Source organism: Etheostoma cragini, chromosome 17 (genome assembly GCF_013103735.1).
Source record: "Etheostoma cragini isolate CJK2018 chromosome 17, CSU_Ecrag_1.0, whole genome shotgun sequence".
Classification (NCBI taxonomy): domain Eukaryota; kingdom Metazoa; phylum Chordata; class Actinopteri; order Perciformes; family Percidae; genus Etheostoma; species Etheostoma cragini.
Genome location: NC_048423.1, coordinates 6,016,556 through 6,031,824, shown reverse-complemented (window position 1 = coordinate 6,031,824; position 15,269 = coordinate 6,016,556). Strand labels below are relative to the sequence as shown.

At 40.8% G+C, this 15,269-nt stretch overlaps 1 protein-coding gene across 1 annotated transcript in view; it reads left to right on the top strand.

Moving 5' to 3' along the window:
- camkmt (calmodulin-lysine N-methyltransferase) overlaps positions 1-15,269 on the top strand; it is a 102,855-nt gene that overhangs the window by 34,075 nt on the left and 53,511 nt on the right. The window lies entirely within an intron of this gene.

Below are 15,269 nucleotides of genomic sequence, written 5' to 3'. Positions count from 1 at the left end.
ATGGGTTTTCTTAGTTTTAAAAACAACCAAACTTTACCCAACCTTTGGTGGGGTTAAGAATGAAGACGTCATTGCCAGAGCCAGAAAATTGCCAACACAAAATGGTGCCTAATGGTTGACAAGGCTATTCAAGCGCGCATTACGTCATACTCATGAAATGTCCACCAGAGGGGAAAACAATCGGCGCCACAATATGCAACTGAGGGCATGCCTGAAGCTAAAAACATTAGATAATGTAAACTAATGTTAGCTATGTGTTTGCAAGCTAAGGCACTTGTAATCATAAAGCTGCATAGCTTTTGGGATTTATTCACATTCCACTATAACACAAGTTGCATACTGTCAAAATGATTTAGCTTAAGTTACAGAATTACAGTTATGCCAAAACTGTCATTTGAAAATTTGACTTTGTAAAAACTATTTGCTGCAAACATAAAAGGCATAATGTTAGTTGAGGATGCCATAGTCTTCCCGTTCTTTTTCCATATGTCTGCATCCACTTATGTCTCCCTAAAAGCTTTTTTTTGGGGGTTCGACAGCTTATATAAACTCAGTTAAGGATTCTTTATTATGTTTGCACATAGCAGCTTTTAGGCATTTTTCTGTTGTATGCTGGCAGACAGAATTGATAAAGAGGTAAAGAGGCACCTTCACGCAATAGGAGTCAATGGAGAGCAGATAGTTATTTTCCCCTCTCATGTGGCTGGACTTAAATTTGCTCCGTCTTTATGCAGGTTGTCGTAAATTCATTTTAAGGAAAACAGCTCTTAAATTGTCATATTTCTCCAGTTGACATAACAGACAAGGTTAACTGCTCCGAGCAACCACTACTAGGTATTAACGTGACAATGCAAAAGTAATAAATATTATGAGTCTGATAGAGCCACACAATAAACTTACTTCTTTAAAAAAAATTAATATAAAGTCCTGCACGTGCTTACTGTAAACAAACCTGTGGTTTCACAACATGTCTCAAACATAAATTGGCTCTCAAAGATGATCACATAGTTTTCATTGGATTTTCTGATAATATTTGATTGAACTGTAACCAATTGTCCAATGTTAAGGCTCTTTTATCAATTTTAAAATGGTTTTATCAATGAAACAACAATTCCAAAAGTATAATCTCTAATGACATTGTTTCTGACTGACAGCAGCAGTTTGGACATACAGTTGCACTTTATGGAAAGTATTTATGTTCCAATGATTTAGGACTGACAATCTATTAAGTCAACAAGACCTACCTTCAAGATATTGTTTCAACAGAACTTGAAATAGCTACAGAATACTTGCACATGAACTGACTATTGAAAGTATACTGTGATCCCTGATGGCAATGTCTATTCACTGAAGCCCAGTGTGTGTTTGTGCATGAATGAGGTCTTTTTACTGTATGCCAGCTAATAATGTACAATAGCTCCCTCTCTCCCATGTGTGCCTCCCGTCCCGTCTCTCCGTGGCCAGATAACCTCCACCTGTCACTCCTCGTTCTCCGCCTCTCCTCTCCCATTCTTCCATCTCTCTTTCCATCCGTTCATCCCTGGGTGTCCCTATTCATTCAGAGTGATAGAGTTGGTCTGACTTGCCGTTGCCTTTCAATGTGGGGGAACACACACACACACACACCCACACACACACCCACACACACATGAGCGCATACACATAGACTTTGTGTTCGCCAGCCATTTACCTGACTCAATGCCTCTATTCTCTGGCTCCAAATTGACCGTTGGCTGGACAGATGGACGGATGACCCATGGTGGTCCCTCTCTCTTTCGCTCACTCTCTATCACATAAAATACACACACACACACACACACACACACACACACACACACCAAAGATACAGCCATAGCCCTTATCCCAGAACACAAATGTGTTTTCAGAATACATTCTTTTATTCTACTTTTTTTGACTAGCTTGATTCTACCTGTCTTCTCTTCTCTCTGTTTCTCTCGTCAGTAAAAATGCACAGCTTCAATTTAGTTTGAGTTTTTTTGTCAGTACATCAGATAAGTGAGATCATTTATTTTTGCATTATGTCAAAGTTTCAACTTTTTTGGCCAAGTTTGACACAAACAAGGAATTTGACTCTGATTCTCATTAGCTCTCAATGTACCTATACACAGTACCAACAACAAATATTTAGGCAGATACAAAATATAAACACACAGCTGAATCAAAGGAAGCAAAACAAATCATAAAGGAATTCAAGTATAAAATTGATTAGCGCTACAACTACTGTTCGCAATGTATTCAGTTAGTTGTCTGTGATTCTGCCGATTATTTGGAAATCAATATGTCAGAAAATAGTGAGAAATGGCCTTCACAATTTCCTTATGCCTAACCTAACCTGGCTGCACACTGTTTACTGATATATCAGTAAACAGTGTGCAGCCAGGTATACTATACTCTCTTTTGTGCATACTATAGTATGCACAAAAAATGTACAGCATCTCTGGTATACCTATGAAAGGTCTGGCCTCAACATGGCATGCATCTGCTGAGCTCTTGTATCATACATAACTGTGGCTTTGTCAACAGTCGCGGGCCAGATCTTTTCCATCTGAGGTTAATCCTACAGAGAGAGAAGGTTCCCAAACCTGAATATTACCACAGCTCAAATCTCCTCACAGTCAGACGCCACTACTCACATCTCACACCTTCACACAGAGGGGTTTGCATGTCAAGATAAGAGGAAAAGGTAAAGTGAAACAAACACTCCTGTGCTGAACACTGAATGGCAAATGCACACAGACACGCACACACAAACCGTATAAACACCTATTCATGCACACAGATAAACCCATACCGTGGAAAGACACACATACAGTACAGTATGATATCAAACAGATGCGTGCGTGCGCGCTCACACACACACACTCTCAAACTCTCACTCTCTCCCACTCATGCACAGAGTCTGTGTGGTATCTGCTCTCTTCTCTCTGCAGTAGGCAGATAAGTGCCATAGTCAAACCAGCGAGGGAGAAACACTACTAGATGGGCCCTCTAGCTACACTCTGTACTCCCTGAGGTGGCTCTGTGCGTGTTTGTGTTTGTAGGGATTGAAGTAGAAATGTATTTTGAAATGTACAGAAATCCGTATTGCTAACTTTTAGTCAAAGTGCCATGTAAACTTTAAATGAATATTGCCATTAAAACAGAAAACTTGTTAGTGGTATATACAATCGTGAGTTTCAAGTCTTCCTTATTTGTGCATACTTACTAGATATATTTAATAATGTCTGCATGATGGGGAAATTACAATTGACATTATTACACACATGCTTGAATTACACATACATGCACTTCGGCATGCACTAATGGAGAGATGAGGGGGTTGCCCATAGAAAGAGCAGTTGGGGGGTTGGTGCCTTGCCCAGGAGGTGAACTGGCACCTTTCCAGCTACCAGTCCACCACCATACTTTGGTCTATATGTGGACTTTAACCAGAGACCCTCCGGTTCCCAACCCATCTCCCTATTGCCTGAGCCACTGCCTTTTAAAAAAGAAAAAATACCTTGAACCCACATGTGGTGAAGAAAAAAAGAATTAGAGAGTTGTCTGAAGAGGTCAGACAGAAGATGATAGCCAAGCATGGACAATCTCAAGGCTACAAGTCAATTTTCAGAGACCTTGCTGTTCCTGCATCAGCAGGACGCAATGCTAATACGACATTTAAGGTCCAAGGTAGTGCAGCCAGCATCACTGCAAAAGGACGCAAGAGAAAAAGTGACCAAAGATTAGAAGGAATATTGGAATAATGGAGAAGGGGCCTAGGAGAACTGCATAACAGATTCAAACTAATTGTTAGACACAAGGTACAACCATTTCAACTGGCACCCTCCATCGCCAACTAAATAAAAGGGGGTTTTATGGTAGGAGAGCCAGAAGGACCCCATTGCTGAGAGACACAAGCAAGCTGAATCTTTGCAAAAGTGCAAAACAAAACTCCTTTGGGAGATTGTCCTGTGGACAGATGAGCCCAAATTAGAGAGGTTTACACCAAAAAAAATGAAGCCTTCAAAGAAAATAACACTACCGACCGTAAAACATTGAGGAGCTTCACTGATGTTTTGGGGTTGCTTTGCAGCCTCTGGTATTGGTGGCCTCGAATCTGTGCAGGGCATCTTCAAATTTAGACTTTACCAAGGTATTTTGAAGTGCAATGTTTCACCTGGTGTCACAAAGCTCTGTAACAGGTCATGGGTCCTTCAGCAGGACAATTACCCAAATCTCACACCAAAAAGCACCCAGAAATGGTTCAAAATAAAACGCTGGACTGTTTTAGAGTACCCAGCAATGAGATCTAAATCCCATTAAACACCTCTGGAGGGATCTGAAAACAGCAGTTGGAAGAAGGCACACTTCAAATATGAGAGAATTGGAGCAGTTTGCAAAAGAAAATTGGGCCGGACTGCCAGTAGAGATGCGTCTGACTCTCATTGAAGTCTAAAGGAAACACCTATAGAGTGTCGATAATCTGTTTGTTTGCCCTACTTTGCATGACTATCCATATCTTCCCTCATTATTTTATAATCATGTGTTTACAGTCTGCACAAGGATTTAAAGGACGACCCCAGACTGCTAACAACTGATAATGAGAATGAACTTAGTAATAGCCGGACAACTGGTTTGCTGTTTTATAGTCTCATCTTTGTTTTCCCTCTCTTTAGCCTGTGATCTCTGTGTTAACACAGCTGCATAATTCTCAGGCCTCATACCAGAAATCCCTGTAGACTGAGGCACATCAAACTGCACTTTTGTCATATTAATCATGAATCATCAAAACATTGATTAAAAAAGAGTTCTTTCAACCAGGTACCCGATCTGGCATTGAAAGCCATTGAACCTAGATTAGTAAATAGTCAATTTGATTTTTTTGCAGGACTCCTGAAAATAACACAAAGCAAAGACTAAAATGATATATTCAAGCATTATGATAAAGTGCTGTTATTCCCACTCTAAAGCTGTTTTAGGATGTGGTATCATGCTGTAGAGCACTGGTCTGAAGAGCTCCATTGATCTGTACACTGACCGGTAGACCCATTGACTGCTGCAAAGCCCCCTGGGTAAGAACAAGAAAAGAAAAAAAGCGGTTATCGTCTAGGAACATACAGTATCATCATCCTGAGTTTTTTTTTTATATATCTTTCTGTCAGACTCTTTCTTTTTTTCCTCCCTCTTCTATTTTTCTCTGCCTCCTCAGGCCCAACAAACACTTGACTATACTCCTTTCGACTGCCACTACTCCCGGTGTGTGTTTGTGTGTGTGTGTGTATCTGTGTGTGTCTGTGTGTCTGTGTGTGTGTGTCTGTGAGAGAGAGCGCAAGAAAGAAAGTGTGTGTATGTCCCTCAGGAGTCCTTGTGCATGTCTATCTCTGTGCTTTCTACCATGCAGGATAAAAGCCTTTCAGCTGTGACTGCTGCCCAATCAGCCTCTGCCACACTACCACAACTTCACTTCAGCACCAGTTAACTATCACACTGCTGTCATTAGAAACACACAGAGAGAGAGAGTGTGTATATGTGTGTGTGTGTGTGTGTGTGTGTGTGTGTGTGTGTGTGTGTGTGTGAGTGTGTGTGTGTCAGAGAGAGAGAGAAATACAAGGCCCAACAATCTGGGTCACAGGATTCAGACGGCTGAGCGCCAGTGATATGTTTCTGATCAGCTCCACTGTGAACACAGTGTAAACTCCCTCAGCACTAGCTCAGAAAACACTCTGGATAGACTCTTGTCTATTGCATGTGAACATAAGGTTCAGTGAAAGGGACAAATGTAGTGTATTATAGGCTAACTTTATCCACTCACAATCAGACATCATTTAGACAGCATCTTGGATAGTAACAACTAGCCAAAACCTGATATAGGGCACTCCTCTGTGGTATGGACTTCTTTCGTTCAAAAACTATAAAAAAAACATCAGTGAGTCACACTGTTGCACTGACTGACATACACTTGGTCGGTGACTGGTCACAGCTGGGGGGGAAAACAATCCTTTGCCCCTGACCGGAAAAATATAGTGTTAACCCATTATGGCCTACTCAAAAGCACTTTACATTAGATAGCTATATGTACACACACAGTATATATACAGTATATAAAAAAACTAAAAAACTGAGCCATATTAGGTTCGGATTATCCATACAGCATATGTGACTGGAAAATGACCAGAGGGTTTTCCTGCCATTTTTTGTTACCTTTTTGATTCTCCAGGTAAGAAACCGCTAACCTTAACAGTTAGCTAATCTTAGATTATTCAATCTGACTGTATTATCAGTAACGTTATCCCAGGGTCATCAAACAGTATATTGTGTCCCACGTTCATTAAAGCTATGACATTAAAGACAAATATGTCTTAGCATGTTAAATGAATAAATTCCATGTAACTGTTACAGTTTTGACTGTAGCATTGATGTTAGTAGCGTTCACATTAGCCAAGATTTGGCAATGTGCTATATCACACAGGAATCTACTCGCAGGACAACGTGAAGAATTACAGGTCCCTGGAGGCTCTCATTTTTCACAAGTTGCTTTGTGGGAGTAGTTTTACATCATAAAATATCAGGGAGCGACAAAGGCTTATTTTGTTGTGATCTTGGAGGGTTATTGAAAAGCCCCATCAGATCTGAGTTTAATTTTTTAAACCTGCAGCAACACCAACTGTTTTTTCGGCAGTGTATTAAACTTAAGACCAGGATTTTTTTTTTAACTAGAGGCGCGAGACACCACAAAACAACTTTTTGGCATTCTACCGAGCAAAAAAACAATTGTGAATTTGACAAAGAGTAAAGGTCAAGGTCTACGCTCATTAATTTGAATGGTTTGTTTTCCCACCTGGGATGAACGAAAATTTTGTTTTAGTGGGCATTCCCGGTCATTTCAACCAAGTCTGTGTTAATTGGTTACCAACAATCACACTCTACTGTAGTTTAGTTTGATCCTAGTCTTGCATTGTCTGACCCTCCTCCACAGCGCTGTAAAAGAGGGTCTGGCGAGTCCACACAGCATTCCAGGATGGAAGAAGAATGTGCCCTGGTTCATTGGCATTTTTCTAAACTAATTACAATCATGTCGTGCGGCGTTAAGCGCCAGACAAAACGACGGCAAAGAAACGGGGCCTCTGCAAAATGGCCTCGGGTAGGAACTTGTTTCGGAGGAACATGTGTACGTTCAAAGGTTGTTTTAGTCGTAGAAGTTCTGATTCAACAGATACTCTAGCTAGCTGTCTGGATTTACCCTGCAGAGATCTGAGGAGCAGTTAACCATAGTCCTCATTAATCGACTGGAGTTTAAAATGCCAACACAAAGAAAGCCTAAGGCAGCGGACATCTGGCCTAAATGAGGGACATCAGGCCGAAATTCTGGCGGCACCGGCGAAATCCCGGAAGTGGAACATTGTGTGTATAGATTAGGTCAATCCCACGTATCAAATCTGCATTTGAAAAAAGGTTCCAACATACACACTGTACTCCTGTTTAACTAAAGACGGTAAAAACTGTCCCCAGCTTTAAAAAAAAATGTTTTTTAAGATTTACTTCAGTACGAAATAGGGAGGCTGAGTGCCATAGAACAGAAGTCAGGAAGTATTTACAGACTGACTCCAGAAACACAGGATTTTCATGGTTTTTCATTAGTTGACAATAAGAAATATAGAATATTGCCAGCCTTATCCTTTAATGGGAACGTACATTGTGTCCGTTTTATGTATCAGATCTATGTAGAACATATTTAATTCTTTGTTGAGGAGTAGTAAAACAATTTTGATTTCATGAAGGCATAATGTATGAATAATGAAAATGTTTTGCACTTTTTGGTAATGCAACATATGGCACACAAGAGCACATAAGGTTCAGTAAGGGATCATTTTCATCATTATAGCAAATACAACCCCGCCTGGGTGACGCAGGAGGTCTTGTATCAGCCTGAAGGGGTTGCCTTCTCTATAATGAGCCGACTCGCTCGACATTATCCCACTTATTACACGCCTTCTTACCAAAAAAATCACAAATTTGACACAAAATATTGATTTGAAAAGGATTTTTATTGATTTATTAAAAACAATTGCATTACTTCTGCTACAGAAAAAGTCTGTTCAGTCTCTATGGTTGGAACACTGCATCCATAGCAATGTAAACTCTGTAGCCTACTTAGCGTTATCATTCACATTAAACTGAGTCTTGTTTCCTTCTTGCTCAGTCCATGTTGACACACATGGAGACACAATGTTAAAATGTAACTATTGTCCTTACGGCTGAAGTTACTGTGAGGTTACCTTTACTTTATATGAAGATATAGCGATAGGACCTCACCAAACCTGCTGCCTAATCTTGCTCCATATTTCCCTACTTTTTGCCACAACTGATATATAACCAGGCTTCTTTTTGCAAATTGATGGATGTGCTCCAAAGTGTTTAAAACTGAGTCCATAGCAACGCTCTTCTATACATGGCAACGGTCTGTTATGCTTAACAACGGTCTGTTATTCAGAATAAGCAGTCTGCAGAATGCAGTGATTGACCAATCAGAATCAAGTATTCAACCAAGCCGTGTAAAAAAACCTCATAACTTACAAAGTCTGCCTAACTAGAGGTGTGATGAGATCTTGCAACATTAATTAAAACGTTACAATATTTCTTGTCAAGGTCAAAAGTAGTCTTGCAATATCAGCGCACACACACACACACACACCCACACACACACACACACCCACACACACACACACACACACAATGCTGGTGAAGCTGACAGAACTTTCTTCATATTGCACCTTTCAGGAACAAGGCAATTTAAAGTGCTTTACATAAAACATTAAAGAGAAATTAAAAACACTCATGAACATAAAAGAGGCTAAAATTGAATAAGATACATGCGTGTGCACATGTTACTCCAGTTGTGCCCACTGTTTCAATGCCCAGCAATTCAAAAAGTACGTTTTCTTTAAAATAGTGTAGAGATTCTCGTCTCCTTCTCGTGAACGCAATCTCGCGTCTTGTCTCGTGAGCTGAGTGTGTCTTCACACCCCTATTCCTAGGTTTAGCAAGTCAAGTATGTGTTAATTAAGGTTTAAGTAATAGCATTATGTTTCATTGTCTGGAAGTTGTGGTCTTGTGAACTGCGATTTTCTTTTTTAACCAACAGTGGTTTCAGTTGTTGCTGCCCATTCCAATTTTAAAGGCTAAGGGGACATTTCTTTACGTCACGTTTAAGGGGTTTAAGCTTCAGCCTCCCCAATGCAACTGACTGGAAGGGTTAATGGGGCACGGCATTATCTACAGTAACTGTTGTAACATGTAGTCAAACCAAAACAGGCAACTGGTTTAAGGGGGCCCTTCCAGCCTCAACCTCTCCCACTAACCAACTCATTATCCAGGTAGCTTGCTTGTTGACAGTTGTCTATGGGAGGCCCTAAATGGTTTTACACAACTAAGTCCCTTTAGAGATCCGACAGCTTTCCTTGGGTCTCAGATACATAGTTGGACTATAATTCTTATTTTTGGTAAATGAGACATTAAGAGGACATTTGTTTTCAAATTTCCATTGTTCTGTTTTCCTCCCTAATCCTCATCTTAATATTTTTGTTCTTTAAATTGTGGATAGCACAATAAAGCCCTCTGCCAAATTCACAGTGCTTTTAGAGATACGCAGATTGAGGAACCACTATTAGGGTGGTCTTTGTCTCCTGATTAAACAAGAATACTCCTCACAGCAACACACAACAGCCTCATCCGTGAAAAAAAAATCCTGTGCAGGAACGTCAGAGGTTAACAATGTGGCAAAGAGGTGGGGGGGATGAGGGTTGACACATAAATGCAGGAGAGAACAAGATGAGCGCTTTTTGACAGCAGAGGTGAGAGGTCAGATGTAATCAGTACCTCTGTAATTCTTCTCAGCAAGTCAATTCTCTGTTTGTTTGTTTTTAATATTCTCTCTCCTCCCATCCACTGTTTGTGTGTGTGTGTGTGTGTGTGTGTGTGTGTGTGTGTTGGAGTTGCGAGGGTGACTGAGGAATGAGGAGACGAGAGGCCTATCAGATGGCACGTGAGTGCGTGGTTAGCCTTCTTGTAGCTCGCGTTTTGGGTCTTCGTTTTCATTCTTTTCTTTTTGTGCGGGGGGCAACACTCTAATAAATTGTTTCATTTTTATCTCTGTGCATGATTGTGCATTTGTGGGTTGGAGGGGTTAAGAAGACGCATTTGGTATACAAAATCTCAACATTTCTCTTCTCTTTCTTTACTGCCCGCTCTAACCTTTCTTGCTCTGTCAATCATTCTTCTTGTCATGGGGAAGGGGAGATTGCATTAACATGGAAATAACGCATTACGTATGCTTGAGTTTGTATGTTTGCCATATGGCATATGTTATGTCTCATCCAGTGTGTCTGGTGTTTATGAATTAACCTTGTTCGCTCTTTTTGTGTCACACACACACGCATGCACACAAACACACACACACAGCTGTCATTAAAGCACAGCTTACTCCATACCTGCCATATGACATATGACCCTTATGCTCACAAGCAGCCCGTAATACACTAACCAGCTTGTTTTCCCAGCAAGCACAGCTGGCTTGGTTGTGTGTCTGGCTGTCCTTGTTTGGATGTTGAGCAGTCAGAGAGCGTTGTTGAGGAAACAACAGGGTTGATAATTGGACATGTCCATCGAACACACGCAAACAAGCGCTTTCCTCTCCCTACCGCAGAGCTATAAACATGTAAATGAGAATAACGCTGCCGTCCTCCTTTTCCTTCCTCGTCCGTTCCCTTCATTCCATCACTCATCACTACGTCCATGTTGCAATCAGCATGTGTAGGAGAGCAGGACATGCTGTCTAGTTGGTCCTAGCAGGGACACTGGCTGAATATGTAGGCAGGGGGCTTTGCATGATGATTAAAATGTCCGGCGGGGGACAGCATATGTTAGGAAAGACGGTAAGGTGATGGACGACTTGTCTGTTGGGGTCCGAACAAACAACAACGACAATCTTGGACAATGCTGGATAAAAGGGAAGGAACAAAAATGCAAAAATATGTTCTTTGGCAACCTTGTTTCATAAGGGGACACTTCCAACCTGAACCTCTCCCACTAACCAACTCATTATCCATGTAGCTTGCTTGTTGACAGTTGTCTATCAGAGGACTTAATTGGCTTTACACAACTAAGTCCCTTTACAGATCAGACAGCTTTCCTCGGGTCTCAGATACAGAGTTGGATTATAATTTCAATTTCTGGTAACTGAGACATTAAGAAAACATTTTTTTCTTCTTCATATTTCCATTGTTCTGTTTGCCTTTCTAATCCTCGTCTTAACATTTCTCTTCTTTAAATTGTGGGTCGCACAGTAAAGCCCTCTGTCAAATTGACGGTGCTTTTACAGATACAAAAATTTAGGGAAGTCTCTGTCTCCTGATTGAACAAGAATACTTCCCAATAGCCTTGACCATGACAAAATATTTCTTTGGCAACCCAAGAAATATGTTTCTGCACAACTAAATGGTTTTGCAGGTTTCGAAGGAAATATTGCCTTATGGATTATGCTCACTGGTAGTGTTTTTTGCAGTTTCTCCCAGTACTATGTGTTCTTGTACCACACAGCAGTCGTAGGGAGGTAGTCGTGGTGGATGAACACACCACACGACAACACTGGGCTCTTTGCGTTGTGTGTTCAATATCCTGTTTGTTGTAAGGTTTAGTGACAAAAACACTTTAGTTAAGGTTATCGTTACGTTATGATTATTAAGATTATTAAGTTGTTTTGGTTAAATATTGATGAGGTAAACACCTTTTGTGTCACCATTGACTTTTATGATTTTGAGTTGCCTGAAATCATGAAAATGTTAAACATGCTTACATTACATAATAGGTAAAACAAATTAAAATCATTGGTGAGCAGCAGCCTAACTTGTTACACATTTTTAGTCAACAAATGACTGTACATCCTCTCTTCTATACATCTATCCTCCCCTCTGGTCAGAAAAAAAGGTTTCTGAAATTCTAAATTTCAATTATAGTCCACTTGCAATAAACACACTTAATTCAAATATATAAATAAACAACCTCTTGGTTTCCCCACAGCTTAGAACTGAATCATATCCTTTTTCCTATTTGCTGCAGCTTGTATCACAGGAACACTGACTGATTCAGTTCAGTTCAAAATAACCGTTAGTCATGCAGACACACTGCAAGTCAGTCAAATTTAGGTTGGCTTTCTGTCACATAGCAGTCTTTCCAAATTCAGTCAATCAGGTAGTTAGTCAAACAACATTTCAGTCAATCTAGAGCCAGTCATGTATCTTCCTGCTCCTCTTTAATAGGCAGTATTAGACTAAGTGGTGTTGGCTAGTTGTGCCAGTACACAGACAAGCTCCCATCAGTATCCATTGTGGTGCCTGGCAGGCCACAAAAAAAGGTAATTTGAGCAAAAGAAAATGACACCTTGGGAAAAAAAGGAAGATTGTGCGGTGAAATAGAGAAAGCAAGTTGAAAAGAAAAGAAGAGAAAAATACATGGTGATTTACGCAAAAGTCCAAATGACAGGGAATTGGCCACAGACACCTGACTGTGTTATTATATCACCATCAACAACGGCATGCTCCTCTGCCAGAGGGAAAGACAGCAAGAGGCTGGAAAGAAAGGAAAATCAAAAAAATAAAATGAGTGAGGATCTCCCCAACACAAACAAACTCCCCCAAACAGGCGTGTTTTCTTTTGGCTTGTGAAGCAAGTGCGAGGCTATCAATTCAACCTCCCTTGGTTTTGTTTGAAACGGTAACATTGCTCGGCTTTCATTGTTGTCGTATTGTTTGTCAGGGTCCAGGCGGGGCAAGGCCCAGGTGGTGGTATCAAGAAGAAGAAGGGACAATTTGATGGATGTTTGTTGATATCTAGACCACTAGGACTCTGATTGCCTAACATTAAACCAGCAATAACAGGCCAATCATCCCACTTACACCTCCACACGCCAAGCAGCCGAATTGGATCAAACTGGCTTTTTCTCTCCGTCACTTTCTTACTCATTCTCTCTCTCTCTCTCTCTTTCTCTCTCTCTCTCTCTCTCTGTCTCTCCGTCTCCCGCTCTCCCAGTCGATTCTTTGCTCTTTTCTCCTCTCTCCTGACATGCTTATTAGCTGATATTGATCCAGGCTGGTCAATTGTCAGCTCCTCTCATCCGCACCGTATTGACAGCATAATCAGTGAGAGAGGAATGGAGAGAGAGAGGGAAGGAGGGAGTGGATGATAGGCAGATGAAATTTTCTGTCAGTGGGTAAATTATTGGCTGCTGGCTTGTTGACCCATGGAGCTACTCATAACACACACACACACACACACACACACACACACACACACTCATTCGTCTAAAGCCCTGTGCTCATTGAACGTTTAAACTGTTATGTTCATTATCATTATGAATGAACGCAACAATGTTTACTGTTGATCCGGAAATGAAGAACACCTGTACTTTTCAAACAAACTAGCACTAGGCAAACCAAGGGCTAAATCTGCCAGACAATTGCACATACACACACAAAAACACACAGTGTGTATGGTGTGCACGTGCTCACGAGCATGCAAAGAGCTGTCATGTTCACTGTTGCTGGTTGACATGCCAACTTACATGAAGCAGGAGGTGTTCAGTGTTTTGGAGTCAGTTAAATAACAGAATATTTAGGGCAGCATTTGATCTATTTTACCTTTTCGGGGCATTTTGATGTCTGGTCGAATCAATTAAACTTTCTTTTAACCGTTTGCCATCCACTCATCACTACATGTTTGCCATTTGGCAGATGTCAGGCATAAGTTCTCCACATTGTTGATTTCTAAAATTACCAGCAACAGTGTGCAAATTTTGCGCTTTTGGTAGTTGGCACTTGCGTTTAATTCTCAACAACTGCGTTCACACACCATTGTTCTGTGATTTTAATGTAATGTGTGTGTGTGTGTGTTTGTGTATTTGTGTGTGTGTGTACGTGTATTATAATTAGAAAATGAGATCTTATTTGAAAAGTGGAGTGTCACGTCACATATGCCACTTGTGTTGTGACTGTGCCATCACCCCCTACTGCCTCTCTTGACTACCCTCTGCCTCGCTGCCCAGCTTCAGGGCTCCGTCTCTGGGGAGAGAAGCAGCTGGCATGGCCCCTGTCTCGCTGGAGGGCTGGCGCCCATCTCATATTCTCCCTAACGCTGTGTAATACACACACACTTGCAGAAAAACACACACAGTCACACACGGCTCCTTCTGCACATTAAGTTTTAATCAGGCACTTAGCTGGGCATCTGTTACGGCTCTGTCCACGCTGCGCGTTAAGGACCTGTCGCCGCAGGTTACAAGCCCAACAGATCCGCTGACTGATAGACCCCTGGCCCACTTATCTTCTTGGTCTGTGAAATCTGCCTAGTTGACCCTTAAATCAGAGAATGTCACTTTTTTATTTAATGGCATTTTTGTTCTGGGACTACTCTGAAGAGAAAGGAAAAGATGAAGTAACGGGAGTCAAATACAAAAAGTACCAGCTGACACCCACGATTTAAGGATGATTTTTAGATTTTTTTTAACCATCGTGGTGTAGGGTGCTTACTGAAGATGATATTCTGTTAACAGTGGTTAAAAACAACGTTGCATACAGTATCCAATTACAGTATTAATAGTACTGTGTCTAACTTTCAGGAATTAGACCTTGGACCTGCATTTAGCAAAGTGTTTTAGTTCACTGTACTGTAGTTTCCATATACTGCACATAGATATTGTTAAAATTAGGAAATGGTGGCAATGGATGTAGTAATATAGTGTAGTCACAGTTTTTTTGAATAGTCTAATAACAACTCTGTTGCTCCGTATTAAGCACTGTTGTTCAAATTGCTCAATTCCTGGTTCTTTCTGTGCAGTATTGTCTTTGGTCATTTTGTAAAAACTGAATTACTTTTATAAATGGTACCCTATTCTCCTCATATGTTAGTACAGTATCTCAGAAGCTCATGTGCAATTACTGAAAATATGCTGTAGTATGCTCCAACCCAAACTTTGGTGTGTTCGCTAACTGTATTTGCCCCCCCATCTTTTGCTTACAGTAGACCTAGCTAATGTAACAGTGCAAAGTTCTAGCCCAGTAGAGTAAAAAAGGTCCTTCACTGAACAAGATACAGTTTTCACTATGGTAAAAACGAATAAAGGACGCCCACATTTTCACTTATCTCAGAATGATGCTCACAAGGCCAGATAACAAACCACTTTTTTGTGTTTAGTGGATTTAATGCATGTGCATTTGAAT